General features: G+C 41.6%; 1 long non-coding RNA gene across 1 annotated transcript in view; it reads right to left on the bottom strand.

The window, feature by feature from the left end:
- The window catches only part of LOC143988120 (uncharacterized), a 30221-nt gene extending 10962 nt beyond the window's left edge, over nucleotides 1–19259 (bottom strand). The window contains exon 1 of the long non-coding RNA XR_013276770.1: nucleotides 18718–19259. This is a non-coding gene — a long non-coding RNA (uncharacterized LOC143988120). The remainder of the gene's footprint in view (nucleotides 1–18717) is intronic.
- Between the last annotated feature and the right edge of the window lie 3078 nt (nucleotides 19260–22337).

The following is a 22337-nucleotide window of genomic DNA, read 5'->3' as shown; positions in this document are numbered from 1 at the left end:
GTCAGCTCTTATCTCTCTCAAACCCCCTGCACTGGTAAGGCTGTGCTGATGGGCACTGATCAAGCTGCATTGATGGGCACTGGTGAGGCTGCATTGGATGGGCACTGGTGAGGCTGCATTGATGGGCACTGATCAGGCTGCATTGATGGGCACTGATCAGGCTGCATTGATGGCCACTGGTGAGGCTGCATTGATGGCCACTGATCAGACTGCATTGATGGGCACTGATAAGGCTGCACTGATGTGCAATGGTGAGGCTGCATTGATGGACACTGGTGAGGCTGCATTGATGGGCACTGGTGAGGCTGCATTGATGGGCACTGATGAGACTGCATTGATGGGCACTGGTGAGTCTGCATTGATGAGCACTGGTGAGGCTTTACTGTTGGGCACTGGTGAGGCTGCATTAATGGATACTGGTGAGGCTGAATTGATGGGCACTGATTTGGCTGCATTGATGGGCACTGGTGAGGCTGCATTGGTGGGCACTGGTGAGTCTGCACTCATGGGCACTGGTGAGGCTGCACCACTACAGTGCTCATCTGCACAACTACAGTGCTCATCAGTGGCACGACAGCGCTCATCAGTGCCACTACAGTGCCCAATAGTGCACATCAGTGCCCATAAGTGAGTGCTCATCAATGCCACCATATCAGTGGATCCTCATCAGTGCCGCCTTATTAGTGCACATCAGTTGTTTGGGAACTTATATACAAAACCTTGGGAAGGGTTACCATCTTTATATGGATAATTACTTTACAAGCTTGCCCCTCTTCCGCAATCTTCACCAGAAGAACACTCCAGCATGTGGTACTGTGTGAGCCAATAGGAAGGACTTCCCACAAAGGCTCGTTACTGAAAGACTATGACAAGGGAAGATGGCATCTTTGCGGAATGAAGAGATAGATGGAGGGACAGATGAAATGTCCATATGCTCACAATGATCCATAACGACACCTATGTGGAAATCCCCAGAAGAAATGGCCCAATCCAGAAACCAGCATGTGTCCATGATCATAATTTATTCATGGGGTAGTCGACTTCAATGATCAGATGATCGAACCCTACCTTCCCACAAGAAAAAGCCACTATTGGTATAAAAAAAGTCTCCATATATCTTTTCAGTTTGGCCATTTACAATACTTATGTTATTTACCGTAAATCTACAGAGACCCCCATATCTTATCTTCAGTACCAATAAGAAATTATCTCCACCTTTTTGTACCCTGAAGGCCCACCAGAAGGCATTCGCTCAGATTCAGTGAGCAGACTCCACGAACGCCACTTTCCTGAGAGACTCCCACCAACATGAAACAGGCCGAAAACATCAGAACAAATGGTGGGTATGCTCTAGAGGAAGAAATAGAAGAGACACCAAGTATTATTGTTCCCAACCAGGCCTTTGTATTGGTGAATGTTTACGCTGTTACCATACGTCTCTACATTAGGGAAGTATGGTAAAAGTAATTTTCATTTACCATCACACCACGCTTCTGCCTAATGCTAAACATACCTCTGCCTGCTTGGGAACTGGCCCTGGCCTGTTATACAACCGAGCTTCTGCCTAATGCTAAACTGTACCTACTTCTGCCTGCTCTGAAACTGACCCTGGCCTGTTATATGACCACGCTTCTGCCTAACGCTAAACTGTACCTACCTCTGCCTGCTCTGGAACTGACCCTGGCCTGCTTGAACATGTTTTTGCCTGCCTCTTGGACTGGTCTTTTACTCTGCTACTGGAGTAGTGGGATTCATAACACGGGGTCTCACATATGTGAGGTGATCCAGAATTGTTTTTCTGGATGAATAAAACAATTTTTTTAGTTTTCTCATTCCCAGATTAGAGTCTGGAGAATCAGAGGCTTCAAAGAGATTTGGGTCGGAGAAGTCTCTACCCCTGCCCCATTCTTTCCTGGCCTGCTACTTGTACTATGGACCATGTTCCTGCTTACTACCAGGACCAATATTTTGGCACTGCTGGCAATATCTCTACCTGGACTGACCCTGGACTGTATATGGACAGTATACTTTCCTGTACTGACTATAATATAATATTTTAGATTTAAGAGTGCAGCGCTAGAACTAAAATAATACCTAACGTATTATTAAAAATTAATAAAAATGTCCAAAATAGCTTATATTTAAAGAAATCCACGTGAGGAATCTTCAGTGATGCACAATCAGACCATGCATAAAGTGACTTAGTGCCGGGGAGGTCCATCACCAATGGCAGAAATGGCTGCTCACCTCATCGTATGGACCCTTTAAATTACAAAGGGTCAAATACACTTTATACCAGCGAATGCTTATCAACTTGTTCAATTGCTGTATTTCGCTTCACAAATAGCATCAAACTGGTCCACAAAAGATGGTACAGCCTTCTCCGATTCAAAGTCAAACAGCTGACAGATTCGTGAAGTGCCCTCATTGGATAGTTGTATAGCAGCAATCACATTTCCTCAAATCATGTGGAAACAAAAACAAGCTATAATGCTCTCCATAGAAAATGTTTTAATAATAAATATACATAAAGACACACTTACAATAATGAAGCTTCAAACGAGCGTTAAAATGAACAGTGGCCGCGGGTGACATCACGTGATCTCCGTCCGTATGTTACGTCCCTATGGGTGGGACTTCATCAGCGGACACGAAAATGATGCGACACCCGATGTATAAATAGAGAGTGGGGGTTCCTATGGTAACGGCTCATCCAATTACGCTGCTTAGCCTAACGCTAATACGCATGATGGCGAGCATGACGCTAAGGACGGCCTCTCCATGTTTACAAAGATTTACCATGATAACGACTCATCCTGTCATTCCGCTCGTCCTGACGCGATACTGCACAATTGACAAGCATGACACTAAGGACAGTCATTACATATTCACAGACCTTACCATGGTAACAGCTCATCCTATCATGCCATTCAGCACGATGCAATTATACACAGTGACGAGCATGTCATTAACCACCTCAATACAGTGCAGTTACACCCCCTTCCTGACCAGACCAATTTTCAGCTTTCAGCGCTCTCACAGTTTGAATGATAATTACTCAGTCATCCTACACTGTATCCATATGAAACTTGCGTCCTTTTTTCCACACAAATAGAGCTTTCTTTTAGTGGTATTTAATCACTAGTGGGTTTTTTATTTTTTGTGCTATAAATAAAATAAAACGTAAATTTTGTGAAAAAAATGCCTTTTTCTTCGTTTCTGTCATAAATTTTTGCTAATTAGTAATTTTTCTTCATAAATTTTGGCCAAAATTTATACTGCTACATATCTTTGGTAAAAATAACCCACATTAGTATATATTATTTGGTCTTTGTGAAAGTTATAGAGTCTACAAACTATGGTGCCAATCACTGAAAATTGATCACTTCTGATCAGGCCTTCAGTACATCAGGTGTATCTCATTTCTTGAGACACTAACAAGTCAGGAAAGTACAAATACCCCCCAAATGACCCCTTTTTACAAAGTAGACATCCCAAGGTATTAAGTAAGTAGCATGGTGAGTTTTTTTAAGTTGTCATTTTTTCCCACAATTCTTTGCAAAATGAAGATTTTTTATTTTTTTTTATTTTTTTTTACTAAATTGTCATATTATCAGGTTATTTCTCACACACAGCATATGCATACAACAAATTACACCCCAAAATACATTCTGCTACTCTTCCCGAGTACGGCGATACCACATGTGTAGGACTTTTACACAGCCTGGCCACATACAGAGCACTAACATTGATGTAGTACCTTCAGACGTTCTACGAGCAAAAATTACGCATCTCATTTCTCAACCACCTATTACGCTTTTGAAGGCCCTGGAGTACCAGGACAATGGAATTTCCCATAAAATTACCCCATTTTGGAAAGCAAACACCCCAACGTATAATCTGTGAGGCATAATGAGTCTTTTGAACGGTTCATTTTTTTCCAGAAGTTTTTGGAATATGTGGAAAAAACTCATTTTTTTTTTTACACAAAATTGTCAATTTATAAGATATTTCTAACACATAGCATGTATATAGCAAAAATTACACCCTAAAATACATTCTGCTACTCCTCCCGAGTATGGCGATACCACATGTGTAGGACTTTTACACAGCCTGGCCACATAGAGAGGCCGAACATTGAAGTAGTACGTTCAGGCGTTCTAGGAGCATAAATGACACATCTCATTTCATTCCTACCCATCACACTTTTGAAGGTCCTGGACCACCAGGACAGTGAAATTACCCACAAAATGACCCCATTTTGGAAAGCAAACATCCCAACGTATATTCTATGAGACATGGGCTGGAGATAGGTACTCGGGTACTCTGATGGCCTGGTGACAGGTACTCGGGTACTCTGATGGCCTGGTGACAGGTACTCGGGGTACTCTGATGGTCTGGTGACAGGTACTCGGGTACTCTGATGGTTTGGTGACTGGTATTTGGGTACTCTGAAGGGCGGTGACAGGTACTCATATGGACTGTGACAGGTACTAGGGTACTCAGATGGACTGTGACAGGTACTCTGGTACACAGATGGACTGGAACAGGTACTCGGGTACTCAGATGGGCTGTGACAGGTACTCGGGTACCCTGATGGACTGTGACGGGTACTCGGTACTCTAATGGACTGTGACAGGTACTCGGGTACTCTAATGGACTGTGACAGGTACTCGGGTACCCTGATGGACTGTGACAGGTACTCGGTACTCTAATGGACTGTGACAGGTACTCGGTACTCTAATGGACTGTGACAGGTACTCGGGTACCCTGATGGGCCGTGACAGGTACTCGGGTACCCTGATGGGCCGTGACAGGTACTCGGGTACCCTGATGGGCCGTGACAGGTACTCGGGTACCCTGATGTGCCGTGACAGGTACTCGGGTACCCTGATGTGCTGTGACAGGTACTCGGGTACTCTGATGTGCCGTGACAGGTACTCGGGTACTCTGATGTGCCGTGACAGGTACTCGGGTACTCTGATGTGCCGTGACAGGTACTCGGGTACTCTGATGGGCTGTGACAAGTACTCGGGTACTCAGATGAACTGTGACAGGTACTCGGGTACTCAGATGGGCTATGACAGGTACTCGGGTACTCTGATGGGCTGACAGGTACTCTGATGGGCTGTGACAGGTACTCGGGTACTCTGATGTGCTGTGACAGGTACTCAAATACTCTGATGGACTGTGACAGGTACTCTGATGGACTGTGATTGACAGGTACTATGAGGGGTGGTGACAGGTCCTCTTTATTGGGGGGGGGGGCAATCAGTATGATTGGTGTACACTGTATGCGGTAACGAGATGTTACCGCAATCTCCTCCTCACACACGATCGGTGTGTGAGGAGGAGAACCCGGTAACATCCCGTTACCGCAGTTTGTTTACATTTTTGTGATCGGCTGTGAAAGGATCACAGCCGATCACGTGGGTAAACAGCCGGCCAATGGCTGTTTACCAGCGTCGGTGACGAGCAGTGTTCCCGGGGAACACGCCACCACCGACGTGCACGCGCAGCGCGCTCGCGATCGCGCGCATGCGCCGTGCACGTTCGGGGTGTGACCATCTGTGATCGGCCGTGACTTCATCACGGCCGATCACGTGGTAAACAGCCATAGCGAATGGCTGTTCACCCCCTTCGGTGGCGAGCGGTGTCTCCGTGACACGCCGCCACCGAAGAAACAGGGATGCGCGCGCACGATCGCGCGCATTCCCTGTTTAAACGGGAGGCCGTCATATGACGGCCTCCCGCTACAATAGGTGCGCCGCCTGGCCGTCATTTGACGGCCGGCAGTCAGCAACTAGTTAAAGATAGTCTATCCATGTTTACGCTTACGCCCCGGACCAATTTGCAGCCAAAGGACCAAGCCCCTTAGGGAGCGTGGCCTGGCATGTGGCGTCACTGATCGTCCTTCCCTATAAAAGGGAAGAGACGATCGGTGACAGCCACACAGGGAAGCACAGGGAGAGGTTTCTTTACACAGACCTCTCCTCGTTCTTCAGCTCTGTGACCTGATCGCGGAACACCAGCGGCGATCGGGTCTGCTGGTCCTGCGGACACGGTCACGGAGCACAGGACTGGGTCGGGAGCGCACTGCCGCCGGCGCGCTCCTGACCCACGGCTGGGCACTTAAAAAGCAACATACAGGTACGTGCTTGTGCCCAGCTATGCCCTTCTGCCGACGTACACCGGCGTGAGGCGGTCCTTAAGTGGATAATAAACACATTTTTGCATATACTCAAAATTGCATATCATAAATTTTATACAAGTTTTATAAAAGTTTGTTTAAAAAATCCGCCTCATAAGAGAATGCATATAAAAAATGTGTTTCGAACTTAATATTCAAAATCTATTTAGAATATTAAAATATGTGTAATACACATATATCAACGTGACATCACTTGCGGCCATTAAAATACAAGTTAAGTAATACCAGAAATAATACACAAATAATAATTAAAATAATAATAAAATCACCGATCAGTAATAAAATAATTTATATCAAAATCGACATTCAATCTGCCAGGGGTTACTACATTAGTCTTGTGTATGCAGTAACATTCCCTACGACTTAGCTGGCGGATAAAATTACCCCCCTTCAATGTTTTGTCACCCTCTCAATCCCCTAAAACTTTAAACCAGGGGTGCCCAACCTTTTGAAGAGTGAGGGCCACCTAAGCGACTTGGTAATCGGCCGCAATGAGTGGAGCGGGTACATGCCAGCCCACTCTACTTTCTTTTTTTTTTCTTTTGCGGATCGGATTGGAGGTAGGCATTTGTAAATGGACAAAGGCCATTTACATCTGCTACTCTTTTTAGAGGTGAATGGAGGGTCCAATGTGGTCAGACTGATCGAGTGAAAGGGGCCTATGGCTCAGTGCAGGTAACCCTCAGGTGCACTGCTCTGCACCTGTGGATCAGTTTGAAAGCAGACAGTTAACCACTGCAAAACAGATATGCCCATATATACACTGATTTTTGTAATAAACGTACTATTAATAACAGTATTCTATTCCATCACAGAGCAGGAGGTCGCGGGCCACATTAGAGGGCTCCACGGGCCCCATGTGGCCCCCAAGCCACTGGTTGGGCACCCCTGCTTTAAAGCCTTAGGGTTTTGCTGGTGAAATTGTTTAAAATGTCGGGACACATTGTGGGTTTTCAAACCTTTTTTAATATTATCAACATGTTCTGCTATGCGCACATGTAAAGGTCTAGAAGTGCGTCCTATGTATTGTAGCCCACATTCGCACTCTAACATGTAAACCACCCCAATCGTTTCACACGTAATCATATATAATATAATATTCCTATAATATTCCTGCCTGGACAATTCCATTCACTGTCGCTTACCACGTCCCTACCTGCTGTCTGGATCAGGGCTCTCCTCCTGTGGTGAACTGCACTACTAAAACCACAGGTAATCTTTTGTTTACCCTTTGCTCAGCAGAATGTATTTTGTGGTGTAATTCTTGGTATGTACAGGTTAGGTTGTACAGGATAGGTTGTCAGGAAATTAGATGTATAATTTATGTCCCTAGAACACCTGATGCTGCTCCTTGAATGTTGGGTCTCTGTATGTGGCCAGGCTGTGCAAAAGTCTCACACATGTGGTATCGCTGTACTCAGGAGTAGAATAATTTTTTGGGGATGTCATTTTTGCTATGTGTTGAAAATATCTTATAAATGGACAACTTTGTGTAAAAAAAAATTTAAAATATAAAAGCGGTTTCATATTTTTTTCCCACATTTTCCAAAAAGTTCTGGAAAAAAACTCATTCTGCCTCATAGATTATATGTTGGAGTGTTTGCTTTCCAAAATGGGGTCATTTTGTGTGCGTTTTGATCGTCCCTGGTGCTCCAAGGCCTTCAAAAGTGTAATAGGTGGTTGAGAAATAAGATGTGTAATTTTATGCTCCTAAAACACCTGGATGTGCTACTTCAATGTTGGGCCTCTGTATGTGGCCAGGCTGTATAAAAGTCTCATACTTATGGTATTGCCATACTCAGGAGTAGCAGAATGTATTTCGGGGTGTCATTTGTGGTATTCACATGCCATATAAGAGAAAAAACCTGTTAATATGACAATTTTGTGAAAGGAAACAAAATCCTCTTTTTGCAAAGAATTGTGGGAAAAAAATGACAACTTCAAAAAACGAACTGTGCCTCTTACTAAATACCTTGGAATGTCTACTTTCCAAAAAGGGGTTATTTGTTGGGTATTTGTACTTTCCTGGCTTGTTAGTGTCTCAAGAAATGAGAAAGACCTTCAGTACATCAGGTGCGATCAATTTTCAATGATTGGCACCATAGCTTGTAGATTCTATAACTTTCATAAAGACGAAATAATTTACACTGATGACAAATACATTTTTTTACAAAATTTTCGTTTTTTTTCATTTATAGCACAAGAATTTAAAAACCTAGTGGTGATCAAATACCACCAAATGAAAGCTCTATTTGTGTGAAAATAAGGAAAAAAAATGTCATGTGGGCACAGTGTTGCATGATTGAGTAATTCGGTATAAAGAGTAAACCGCGCTATTCAAACAAAAAATTAGATAGTAACTACCCTATAAGCGGCAACCCTAATCGTAATACTCCGATAGCAAACTAAATAAGTGAACAGGATGGGCTGCGCTAAAAACAAAAAATCTATGTCTAAAGTCTAATCAAAAAAATTCAATAATCATAAAAAGCAATTTTTAGTGAAAAATTTTTTTTTTTACAAATGATGAAATTGTATAAGTGAATAATGCCTTATCATCATACTAATAAAGATTATTATGAGTGAAAACTTGAATTATAAAACAAAACCAATAATAAAATTAGCAGAAACGATATACACCTAATGTGTAAATCATATACAATAAAAGGAAAAAATGAACCCACACACCAATCAAATAATTCAAGTGAGTAAACTGAAAAAAAAAACAAAAATGTTTTCAAAAACAAAAAAAATTTGTATATATTAAGACAAAAAAAATTGTCCAAAAAGTATAGTGTTGCTTCCTCCAAGGTGATATTAAGGTGTAGGAAACCCACAAAGTCCTGTGTGTAAAAACATTCCCAACAATCCTCCACCAGTGAATAGGGGGGCCGCTTACCAGAGTTTTAGATCCCAGTGTTAGTGAGATCAACAGAGCCACAGCACAGAAGTTCTGGATGAACCGTCGCAGGCACCACACTGCTCTTGTATCCAATACGAAGCCTCCAGTCAGGAAACGAGGGTATCGTGGATCATATGGAAAAATTCAAAAAGGCACTTGCATAGTGTAAAACCACTTAGTTTTAATGAAGTAAAATATAAAATATTGCACTCACATGTACATAGAAGAAAACGATCGTATGTAAAAAAAAAATTCTTAGGAATGCCCCTGGTGATTACCGTCACTCGGGACTCTCTAATGCATCACTTTTCAACCCACCTGGACATTTGTGTCCCGCCTTGAAAGTCTTTCGCGATCTGGCCCTCAAAGATCTTGAAGGCTTGCGCATCAAAAAAGTTAAAAATAAAGAGGTGATCGATGCCGGTATTGAATCCCTCTGCAATAATAAAAATGTGGTCATCAGCCCAGCGGACAAAGGGGGGGGGTATAGTCATCTTGAATAAGGATGACTATATAGGTGAGATGAATCGTATTTTGGGGGATAGGGCTACGTATATCTCCCTACCATCTAATCCGAATGCACAATATAAAAGAACTCTGGAGTCCATTGTGACAGAGGGATTCGATCAGGGTATTTTGAATAGGAAGGAGAGAGCCTTCCTTGTTCCAAAGACTCCTAGAATCCCTATAATCTACTACCTACCTAAGGTCCATAAGAGTCTTACCTGCCCCCGGGACGACCCATCATTAGTGGGATTGATTCCATCACTTCCCGGGTGGGCAGGTATATAGATTTCTTTTTACAGCCTTTAGTGCGTTGAATGCCATCATTTATCAAAGATACCAGGCATGTAATCAATCTACTCGGGGGTTACCATCCGAAACAAGGGACCTTGCTGGTAACCGCAGATGTTGCGTCGTTATATACGAGCATACCCCAAAATATGGGTCTAGAGGCTGTCTCAGATTCCCTAGAGAGGTTCTCGGATCTCCCTCCGGAACAAATTAATTTTATTATGAAACTCTTAGACTATGCGGCTACGCATAATTTTTTCTGGTTTGGAGGGGACTTTTTTCGCCAAATCAAGGGGGTTGCCATGGGGGCGAAATATGCCCCCAGTTTGGCGAACCTTTTTATGGCGAAATGGGAGGAGGATGTTGTCTATGCCCGGGTCAGGCCACAGCTGACCTTCTGGGCTAGGTACATAGACGACATCCTCCTCCTATGGGATGGTAGTGAATCTGACCTTTCCCTGTTCATGAGTGAGCTTAACTCTAATACCAGGGGTATACACCTTACTTATGAAGCTAGTCCTACTAAGATTAATTTCTTAGATCTTACCATCACGATCAAAGGAGAGCGCTTTATTACATCAACTTTCTTCAAAACCACCGATAGGAACTCCTTTATACCTACCACTAGCTGCCATCACCCAGCTTGGCTTAAATCAGTACCTAGAAGCCAACTTTTGAGGTTGAGACGCAACTGTACAGAACAGGATGTTTTTATACAACAGGCCCGTGTTCTTACCCAGAGGTTTATCGATAAAGGGTACCCGTCTGAACCCTTGACTTGTTTGGTAGATGAGATCAGCCATGTTGAAAGATCTGAACTATTAAAGGAACGAGAAGGGGGTCGCCAAAATAATTTCCGCCAACCTTTCATTACTAATTATTCTTGCCAACACACAAGTATTAAACATATAATTAGGAAACATTGGCACATACTTAGGAATGACTCAATATTGGGAACTATTTTGCCTGATAGACCCCAAGTAGTCTATAGAGGCGTGACATCTCTGAGGGATAGGGTGGCTCCTAATGCCTTAGACCCACCCATTAACCGCCCACATTTCTTCTCTAACCTCACTGGGTATTATCAATGTAGGAAGTGCCCGGTATGTAGCATAAACGGCTGTCGGTCAAGGAGAAGTACCACCTTTAGATCCACTGTCACTTCTAAATCTTACACCATAGAGCCTTTTATTACTTGTTGTTCCGAGGCGGTGGTCTACATGCTGGAGTGCCTTTGTGGCCTCCAGTATGTGGGGCGGACCAAACGCGCCTTACATGTGCGTTTGAATGAGCATATTGGGAACATTCGTAGGGGGTATGCTCAACATTCGGTCTCCAAGCACTACCTCTTGGCGCATAACAGAGACCCTACCAACACGATTTTTTTGGGGATTGACAAGTTCAATCCCCATTGGAGGGGAACCCATCTGGTCAGGAGCATTTCGAAGCTCGAAATGATGTGGATACACAAATTAAAAAGTTACAACCCTTATGGCCTTAATATCGAAGTAGACGTAAATGCGTTTATTGATAACGCTTGACAATGTATAATTGGTATGAACAGCTTATATTGTTTAGGCTTTCTGTTGCCTCTAGGATTGTGAACTTGGTGTGAGTTCCATGAGTCTCTGCTAAGAAAAATGGGGGGCTTTTATGTTTACTGCTTTTTATTTTTTATTTTTTGACACCATCATTTTATTTTCTTTGGTGCTGGCATATTTTAGGGTATTGGTATTTGAATATGTAAAATATTATACCATCATTTTTGCCACATAAGCCCTTTTTCCACTTGGATTGATTTGCCTGTGCCAACTCATATCCAATATCATCTTTGCATTTAGTACTTTATTAAATATTATTTTAATTAATGATATTTTTTAAGACAGTTTGGGGATGGTTTTCCTACCCCTTTCCTTTTTTTTCCCTTTTAGTTGAATTTTTGTATTCATTGATCTTTTATAATATTTTTGTGTCCTTAATAGACGATTCTCAGAGCAATTTCGATGGTCATGGATAAAGGTCGTGCTTTATGTAACAGTAGGGCAACTTCATGTTTTTTTTCCATTATGTAAAATGGCGGATTAGGCGATAATATGGGCAATTTAGCCCTTTTTCCCTCATCTAATATGGTGGATTGAGAGACAGCATGGAGCTCAGACCGAGGCTGTTTTTTACTATTTTGTATTTAGGCGGTGCATCAGAACGCCGTCCCGCATCCCGTGAACACGTCCGTTCGTGACGAAACGCGCGCAAAAAAAGGGAGGTAGGCGTTCTGACGTCTCCGCGTTCTACGCCCAACTAGGAAGTGCGGGCGGCATACGAGTCCGGCCGGCTCGTTTTTTTTACATACGATCGTTTTCTTCTATGTACATGTGAGTGCAATATTTTATATTTTACTTTATTAAAACTAAGTGGTTTTACACTATGCGAGTGCCTTTTTGAATTTTTCCATATGATCCACGATACCCTCGTTTCCTGACTGGAGGCTTCGTATTGGATACAAGAGCAGTGTGGTGCCTGCGACGGTTCATCCAGAACTTCTGTGCTGTGGCTCTGTTGATCTCACTAACACTGGGATCTAAAACTCTGGTAAGCGGCCCCCCTATTCACTGGTGGAGGATTGTTGGGAATGTTTTTACACACAGGACTTTGTGGGTTTCCTACACCTTAATATCACCTTGGAGGAAGCAACACTATACTTTTTGGACAATTTTTTTTGTCTTAATATATACAATTTTTTTTTGTTTTTGAAAACATTTTTGTTTTTTTTCAGTTTACTCACTTGAATCATATGATTGAGTAATTGTCATTCAAAATGTGAGAGCACTGAAAGCTGAAAATTGGTCTGGTTAGGAAGGGGGTTTACAGTAAGAGCCCAGTGGGCAAGTGGTTAAAAAGAAACAAGTACAAATAAAGAGAGAGGGATGGGTTTGTAGTAATTGTGGCAGAAATAACCAGTTTTAATTAAATAATGGATCAGACAATTTCCCTTTTCAGGCTCTACCTCACATGTCACCCAGACTGAACTACTCATGTAAAAAAAAAAAAAAATATTGCATCTCTGACCATTTAATTAGCTATTTATACTCCGGCCAGAAGCGACATAGCCATTTATCTGTCCTGGAGGATATTGAATAGCTGTCCAGGCAGACTCATTTGAGTCTCAGTCAACATATGACCTGTATATGCTTTCCAAAGGCATTTGATTACAAAATAGTGGATCCTTTCAGTTCAATTCTGGCACTGGGCAGTAAAGTTTCATTTTATGTGTGAATATTAACCACAAGCCTTTTTTTTTTTCCTCTGTGTAACTGCAAATACAAGCCTTCAAGCTTCGGCCTAACTGAAAGACGGCCATTATGCGCTCAACACTGTTTGCCTGTGTATATGTACCCTGGACTCAGTCCAACTGCATCCAACCCCTTTTAACATTTCCGAAGACCAGATGCTGATCTCAATCAAGCGACTTTTTTCTTAGTAACAATTTACTTCTCAAATTTAAAACTCTGGGAAGAATTCTCACAGTGGAAATATTAGATTATTCCACATTGCCTTCTTCTTAAGAACAATTGTCTGTACAAACTGACTTGATAGAGCAGTTCAAAGTATATACGCAAAATGCAGTATATTATAAAAAGTGTGTGATTTTTTTTTTTTTTTTTACTGATCTGATTACAATAAAGTGGGATCTGGTTGGCGGGAGTGTCATTGTTAGGAAATGAGGGCTAAATTGCAAATTTTGCACCTGGAACCCACTTGTGACCCCTTTCACCCTTTGTAGCTCAATTTACTGCCACTGCTGATGGCACCTTTGTTGCAGATAGTACCTCTCATTTTCTGCACAACTGTAGTGTATAAAAAAAAAATAGTACTATAAAATTGTACACAGGAAGTATGGTCCATTTCTAATTAGGTAGTTAGTGGTTGATAGCAGGACTTCTAAGGATCTCCACTTTATTATTACAAAAAATGTAAACAGTGCTCACTAAATTCATATCAAAGAATTTCACAAAGCCAAAAAGAAGTCAAGTCAAAGAATTTAGCAATGCTCAATAGTAAATAATAGGAGATGTATATGTCTGAATGATTACCAGTATCAAACCATGTCTAGGGGAATGAGTTAGTGCATTGAGATAGAAAGGGAATATAATGATCCAAAAGATTACGGACACAAGTTACACAATCTACAAAGTGTGGCAACAGATGTGCACAATGCGGAGCTCAATGCCCGGCCATTGGTGAAAGAGTTCTGAAGAAGTGCTAGATTCAAGATATTCTAAAGCCTGCAGTTGAGTGACCTCATTCAGGTGTTAAGCTCACAGGATGTTTCAATCTGACCATACAATCTTTGGCTTATTAACTTTAGGTTTACCAAAACTATGTACTACAAGGACCCATCTTAACTATCCAACCAATCTGCATCTAATCAGGCAGGCCTTTGCATGAAATAGTTTTGTTGGAAGCAAGAAGAGATGGTATAGTTAGATCTCAATGTGTGTGTGTGTGTATGTTTTGAGCTAGAGGCACAGCCCAATGTCTGACATGTTTCGATAGGATTGGTTATCCTTATCAAAGACCTCTCATTGGAAAAGGCAGTCTTTCAGAATTTTTTTTTTAGTGAGCACTATTGATATTTTAGAAGTAGTAAAGTGAACTTACAGTTACACCAAACACATCTGACTGAGAAGTTCTTAAGATCTTTCATGGCAAAGTTGCTAATGACTGGCATGACCGTGATATTTCCCCCGTTGGTCCCTTGCTGTTGGTCATATGCTCTGTTGTGGCAACATCACTGCTACATTCATTAGCAATTTCTCCCCTTTGTTTCCTCCAGATGTTTTCTGGTTGGTGCACTGTTCATAATTATAGACTAATCTGTTTTACTACTGCAAAGTGCGTGTGCTGGGATGGGGTTGACTCAGGCCATCGAAGCCTGGTCATAGCTCCATCTGTCCCCATATCCTACTGGTTGGTTGGTCTAGAGTTTTTTTCTTTTGCATGAATAAGGCTCCTTTCACACTAGCAGTATTGTTTACTGCTTATCAGCGATAAAGATGTTATAAAATCTTGTTTTATTCACATATGATGGTGCTATTTTTGGGTTAACCTCATACTATGGTTACTGTTTGTTAAAGTAAAATACATTTTGTGTTACGACAAATCTAGGGGTGAATCTTCCATGCGGGGGCACAGACAGTACGATCAGTCAGGGCTCCAACACTTAAACGCTCAGTCTATATAAAACTTTCCAAAAATAAATCACTGTATGTATAGAATGTGTACTTAAATGTTACCCAAAAATTATATTCTAACAATATCTGCAGCCAAAACTTAGAGCTAAGAATAGTTAGAAACCCTGTCAAGTTCCTATTGCTGTCTGTGTCCCCATTTGTCCTGGGAATGAAAGTGAAGGAAAATCAAAACTCCGGTGCGAAACGGGGGGGGGGGGGGGGGGGTATGTGGAAATGCGACCCCATGTCACAGGTGCATATAAGCAGTCTATGCCTGATTTTGGCAGGAATACTAATTGCACACCTGTGGGCTGGGTTCATAAACATGCCAGGAAAAGAAGTCAGTGCTCAGACTTGGAGACAGCTCCGCCCAGCAGACAGGAAGTCTGGCCAGGGGGGTTCCAGTAGGAGACGGCTCCAGGAGAAAGAGACAGGAGGTCTCGGAGTCTAAGACTGCATGCGGCAGTCTGTGTGTTCGTTTGAAGCAGACAGGTGTAGCCTGTGACCAAAACAGCACAAAGCTGAAAGTGAGTAAGCCAGAAGGCTATCGTTTGGTTATACAGTGATGGTGGAACCCCCTGTGAGGGAAGATTACTGTTTGAACTTTTTAGTTTCCTTTAAATAAAAGTGGGCTGCCATGCCCTAAAAAGGCAGTCTGGAGTGGCACATTTCTGGAAAATTGCATGCACCACTTGAACCTATCACCCCAGATCGTCACAATATATATATACACATTCTCTCTCTCTCTCTACATACACACACACACACACACACACACACACACACACACACACACACACACATATATATATATATATATATATATATATATATATATATATATATATATATAGTGTGTATGTGTATATATATAAAAAAAATAAACCGCACTAGACACAAAATAAAAATAAATAAATAAACAAAAAATTATGTTAAATAAATCAACAGGCTACAGCTAAAAGTGGAATACACACACACAGAAAGCTAAAGGAAAAAAGCTGCGACAAAAATTAAATAAAACCCTTATGCAATGTGATCAAAAATAAAATATTAAAACCAATAATGTTCAATATTAATGTCCTCATCAGTTAACAAAATTTTCAAGAGATGACTTCCATATTGCAACATAGACAGATATATATATATATATATATATATATATATATATATATATAGAGAGAGAGAGAGAGAGAGAGAGAGAGAGAGAGAGAGAGAGATACATATACACACACACACATAACCTTTATTGACAATAAACAATATTGGAGCAGCTAAGACATACCGTACATCACAGATTTTAGGTATTTGTGACACATGCAAAAACTATATATGCAAAACCAATTTAGTTCATGCAAACTTTTGGAATTCCTTGCTTAAATGCAATGCATTAGATCATGTCAGAGCACTTCAGCAGTAAAAAGAGTAAGACTGGTTTAGGAATTCTGAAATTTGGAATATCTTCTATATGAGTCAGTCTGTTGTTGATTTACTTCTAGGTTTTGAATCATTGTAATTTTGCATGAGCCAACTTATTTTTATTGCTAGATCACAGATACCCTGACATTCAGCTGTAGAATTTCCTGAAAGCATAAAAATTCATTGGTCCCATGGGTCAGAAAAACAGTCCCATCAAATTTAATTTTTTCCATTGTACTCAGTTAGGATGATGTTTTGGTGTTGGTATGCAGCATTGTACGAATTCCATCATGTGTATACATGTGTATTTTCATAATAAAGCTGTACTTTTGGCTTATTTATGAGTAAATTGTGATTCCACTTGTGCCACACAACACGCAGGAGATCTTTTTTAAGCCAGATATGAGGGGCAATTTTTTTTTTCTTTTTTTTGAGCAGTCTACTCCAGCAACACCACTTCTTAAAGCGCAACTCCACTTCCACTTCTTGAAAAAAAAAAACATTCCCCTCTGGGTGATCTATGTACATTGCAAGGAGTTTAAAACAAATTGTTGCAGATTCCTACCTTTTGTTGTTCTGAAGAAATCCCTGTATGTCGCTCTGTGCTGAGTGAGTGTAATTGGAGTGGATTCATAATGATCAATCAGCTGCATGGCTCTAATGAGAAAAACTGCAGTGCCTACATCCTTTTAGAGGTGTTCTTATTGGGAGTATCTCACCCAAAATTACATTTTTGTTGCAGGGGATGCCTGGAATCTGACTTGTATCTTAGTGCGGACCTCTGGGAAAATCAGTGAGCCAATCACACAAGCAGGAAATTATGTTTCTGGGGGTGTCCTGTACACATTCTCTGTACAGAACACCTCCAGGTAGCCATATTGCATTGCATTTTCAGAAAATTACAGTGGCTGCAGATTGAAAAGTAAAGGTCAATTTTAATAGCATTCAATTACAATATGACTTGAGTTGCAATTGTATATGCTATACTATTTTTTTTCCCTTTAGAGAGGAAGTAAACTCTCCCACTCTGATGCTTCTTTTCATTTAGTCCATTATAATAAGTAATTATCAAACTATAGCCACTGTAATCCAGCCCAAATTGCATATTACTTACTGTTTAAAGAAACTTTAAAAAATGTGTTTCCAGGGGTTAGGCAGCCCCATCTTAAGTATTGTTTTCTGAGTCCACAGTGGAGTGTATTTCCGCCCTTACATTGAGCACTTCCTGTATTGTTAACCAAACCTCCTTCTCAATCCAACGTTTCTATGGCAACCCTACTTCCCTGTTCATAGCTGACTTATTTTATTTCATAGTATTTACTTGTGCTGATTACCTAGTGTTTGCCTGTGTGAGTCCTATCAGCTTCAGCTGATAAGACTGCAGTAATGCTGTCCCATGTCCTGCTTTACACTGCATGTGATGTCACATGGTCACATGGTGTGTAGGAGGAAGCTCTGAGTGATTATGCAGCCTCCTGGGAGTTCTGTGTTGTGTGCAGTAGGAAGTCCTGATAACAGATAGATAAGCACATACAGACTTACATACTTTAAGTGTTATGTTATAGTAAACTTATTCAGAAATATTATTATATGCAAGAGAATCCTGCAGATCCTTCAAGGGTCCCTAAACTCAAAACAGAAATGTATTTCTGTGCAGCTCGCCAGTCCTTTGATGTGGAGGCTGCATTAATTTTCTTATTTCAGGCTAAAAGAATTTGGAGAAAGAACATAAAATACATGTTTATATTGCTAGAAAAGCAGTTTGTCATTTACTGGGAGTTAAAAAGTCAGCAAAAGAATGTTATGTTGGTTCTTGTGTAAACTACTAATCCCATTAACTACCATGTAATGAACAAAGGTAGACATGTCTGAAGCCCAGCCTCTGATACAACAATAACTTCCCCATAGATACAGGGGAGAAGTGAGTGTAGCCACAAAGGGACAGGAAGAGGGTTATTCACAGTACTATCAGTGTAGGAAGGTAAACACGTTAAGCAATAGAGGGGAAAATAAAACTTAACAGTATGAGCCATATGGCTGATATATGAAGGAGCTTAACGTGTTACTAAACCCAGGACCCTGCATTCACTATATCTGGTCTCCTACAGTACACAGAATATGGAAATTCAATTATTTTAGTAAATATATAAACGGCTAAATACCTTTTTGGCAGCTGCAGTATATACAGTAGCAGTCTTGTGAATTCTCTCTGCCCATGCTCAGTTTTGTGCGTATTGCTAGTTTGTCCCCGAGCCCTGTACTATGGAAGAAAATGATTAGAGGAGAGGGGAAAGATGAGAGAAGACAGGATCAAACAGCCTTTTTACACAATGCAGAGGATTAACCCCTTAGGTGTCACAGTAAGTATAACAAGCATGCTTTACTGCATATACAGACCGATTTTACTGTTGTGAGTTTAGTAACAAGGCACAAATTCTACAAAGTGAAAGCCAGGCTGGGAATAGGTCAAGGTACCAAGATTGGAGATCAAGGAACACTAGAATGGAAGTCAAGATACTATAAGACAAGCAAGGCACACCCCAACAAGAACATACAATAGTACATATTAAATGCTGGAACATATTGTGAAGTCTTACTTTTTGTGAGCGGATGACACTGTTGGCTTTATTTTCAGATTTTCTTAGCACCTGTTGTAAAAAGTCAGCTTACAGAGCCCATGTAGCTTAAGTAGGAATTACACAGATGTAAGGGATCCATTCCTTTTTGGATTAATTAGTCTGCAGTTTCAGGCAAACAGAGCCTCAAAGTAAAAGGTGTCTGCTGTCCCTTTTAGCCAAACCAGTGTTCTGGGAATACTTTCATGCATTACTAATGTCTCACTTTTGTTTTCTTTAAAAATAACAAACATGTTTTACTTACCTGCTCTGTTACAGTGGATTTGCACAGAGCAGCCTGGATCCTCTTCTTCTTGGGTCCCTCTTCGGTGCTCCTGGCCCCTCCCTCCTGCTGAGTGCCCCCATAGCAAGCAGCTTGCTATGGGGGCACGCAAACCGGCCACAGCTCTGTGTGTCCATTCAGACATGGAGCCATGGTTCAGCCCTACCCCTCTCTCCCCTCATTGGCTAACTGACCCTGATTGACAGCAGCGGGAGCCAATGGTGCCACTACACACAGGTTTTTGCAATCTTATTACAAAGAATGCATTAAAATAAAAAACCTTGTGCCTTTACAACCAATTTAACCACTTACTGACCAGCCGCTGCAGTTATACTGTGGCAGGTTGGCTCCCCAGCGTGAGGCGTCATAGCTATACATCGGCTCGTGGGGTCGGGAAAGCAGGAGCACACGCCCACTGCACAGTGGGGATGCTAATGCTCATAGCTGATGGTCGCGATGACCACTGGCCATGAGCGATCGTGAGCAGGAGACACAGAACAGGGCTAGTGTGTGTAAGCACACACTTCCCTGTTCTGTTCTGACAGGAATGACAGATTGTGTGTTCCTATTAGCTAGGAACCATGACCCGTCACTTCCTCTAGTCAGTCCCCTCCCCTTCAGTTAGAATCACCTCCCAGAGAACACAGTTAACCCCTAGATCGCCCCCTAGTGTTAACCCCTTCACTGCCAGTGACATTTTTACAGCATTGATCACTGTATTAACGCCAATGGTCCCAAAAATGTGTCAAAATTGTCCAATGTGTCCGCCGTAATGTTGCAGTCACGATAAAAATCGCAGATTGCTGCCATTACTAGTAAAAAATAATAATAATAATAAAAATCTATAAATCTATCCCCTATTTTGTAGATGTGATAACTTTTGCGCAAACCAATCAATATACGCTTATTGCAATTTTTTTTAATTTTAACTAAAATATGCAGAAGAATACATATCTGTACAAACTGAGGAAAAAGTTTGCTTTAAAAAAAAATAAAAAAATGGGGATATTATAGCAAAAAGTAAAAAATATGTTTTTTTTTTCAAAATTGTCGCTCTTTTTTTGTTCAAAAAATAAAAACCGCAGAGGTGATCAAATGGCACCAAAAGAAAGCAGTATTTGTGGGAAAGGGACGTCAATTTTGTTTGGGTGGCACGTCGAATGACCGCGCAACTGTCAGTTGAAGCAACGTAGTGCCGAATCGCAAAAAAGTGCATTGGTCAGGAAGGAGGTAAATTCTGGGCGGCACAGTGGTGTAGTGGTTAGCACTCTCACCTAGCAGTAAAAAGGGTCACTGGTTCGAATCCTGACCACAACACTACCTGCCTGGAGTTTGCATGTTCTTCCGGGTACTCCGGTTTCCTCCCACACTCCAAAGACATGCAGGTAGGTTAATTGGCTTCTGTCCAAAAAGTTGGCCTTAGTATATGAATGGGGACCTTAGATTGTGGGCTCCTTGAGGCTAGGGACCAATGTGAGTGTGCAATGTACAGGGATAGGGGTAGACACTCACTCAGGTTGAACTGGATGGACTGATGTCATTATTCAACCTTACTAACTATGATACTATGAAATTCTTCCGGGGCTGAAGTGGTTAACCACCTCAATACTAGGCACTTTCATCCCCTTCTTGCACAGGTACTTTTTCAGCTTTCTGCGTTGCCGCACTTTGAATGACATTTGCGCAGTCATGCAACACTGTACCCAAATTTTTTATCATTTTCTTCACACAAATAGAGCTTTCTTTTGGTGGTATTTATTCCCTGCTGGGTTTATTTTTACGAAAAAAAAAAAACACAGAGCATTTTGAAAAAAAAAATTTTTTTTCTTAGTTTTTTGTCAGAAAATGTTGTAAATGAATTTTCTCCTTCACTGATGTATGCTGATGAGGCGGCACCGGTGGGGCTAAAAGGCAGCACTGACTGGCACCAGTAATGGCCATCGATTTGTTTCACTGATGGGCACTCATTCGTGGCACTGCTGCAGCATTACTATAATCGGGGCACTGATGATCAGTGCCCTGATTACCTAGCCTGTTCTCCCCTCTGAGGGGATGCTGCTGATTGGCTCTCCTCACCTCAAACTGTCAGTGAGAGGTGAGTAGAGCCAATTTATGGCACTTTCGCATTTACATGCGACCGGCTCTGATTGGACACAGCCGATCACATGGTTAAAGAGCCACGTCAGCGGCTCTCTACAGAGATCAGGGGCGTGTTGTGTCCTAGCAACATGGCATGGATGCATTCGCTGCCCGCCCCAGCGCGACAGCGGGCGTTCATGTGCGCCATCATATCACATCAACCCGGCTGCACCGTCCCTCCATTATTTGACAATGGGTGGGAGGCAACTGGTTAAAATATCCATGATCATAATTTAAAATCATGTAATATATTTCTACATTGAATTTAAATTATTTCAAGCCTACTCCTATTATGGTGAATGATCCTGAATTTTGAAAACATACTTTTTTAGGAATCCCACACATTACCTTCTTTGAATTCTGTGACACATATTTACCATGTCCTGTGAATAGGCCTTGCTGTGTTTAACACACAAACACTAGGGTATACATGCATAGCAGAGAGACAGAATAAGAAACAAACTGGTAACAGAACAAACAGACAAGAGCTGAAGTTAATCCAAGACATGATTTCACCAAGGGAAAAACTGAACACAAGCTGACTGCAGGAAGGTAGAAAGAAAGACACGAGGACGGTAAAATAGCCATGGGTACCACGTGACTGGTCATAACTACTGGTCAATGAGAAGAGGAGCACTCTATAGGCGTGAGGATAAGTAATATACACACCAGTAACTGCAAACTGAGCTAAATCCAGACAAGGAACACATGATTGTAGTGTATCCATGTATAGATAAGGCAAATA

Source organism: Lithobates pipiens, unplaced genomic scaffold (genome assembly GCF_037356315.1).
Source record: "Lithobates pipiens isolate NorthernLeopardFrog02 unplaced genomic scaffold, aLitPip1_a1.2 Scaffold_1, whole genome shotgun sequence".
NCBI classification, from domain to species: Eukaryota; Metazoa; Chordata; class Amphibia; order Anura; family Ranidae; genus Lithobates; species Lithobates pipiens.
Note: the sequence above shows the minus strand (reverse complement) of the source record. Positions and strands in the feature narration are given on the sequence as shown.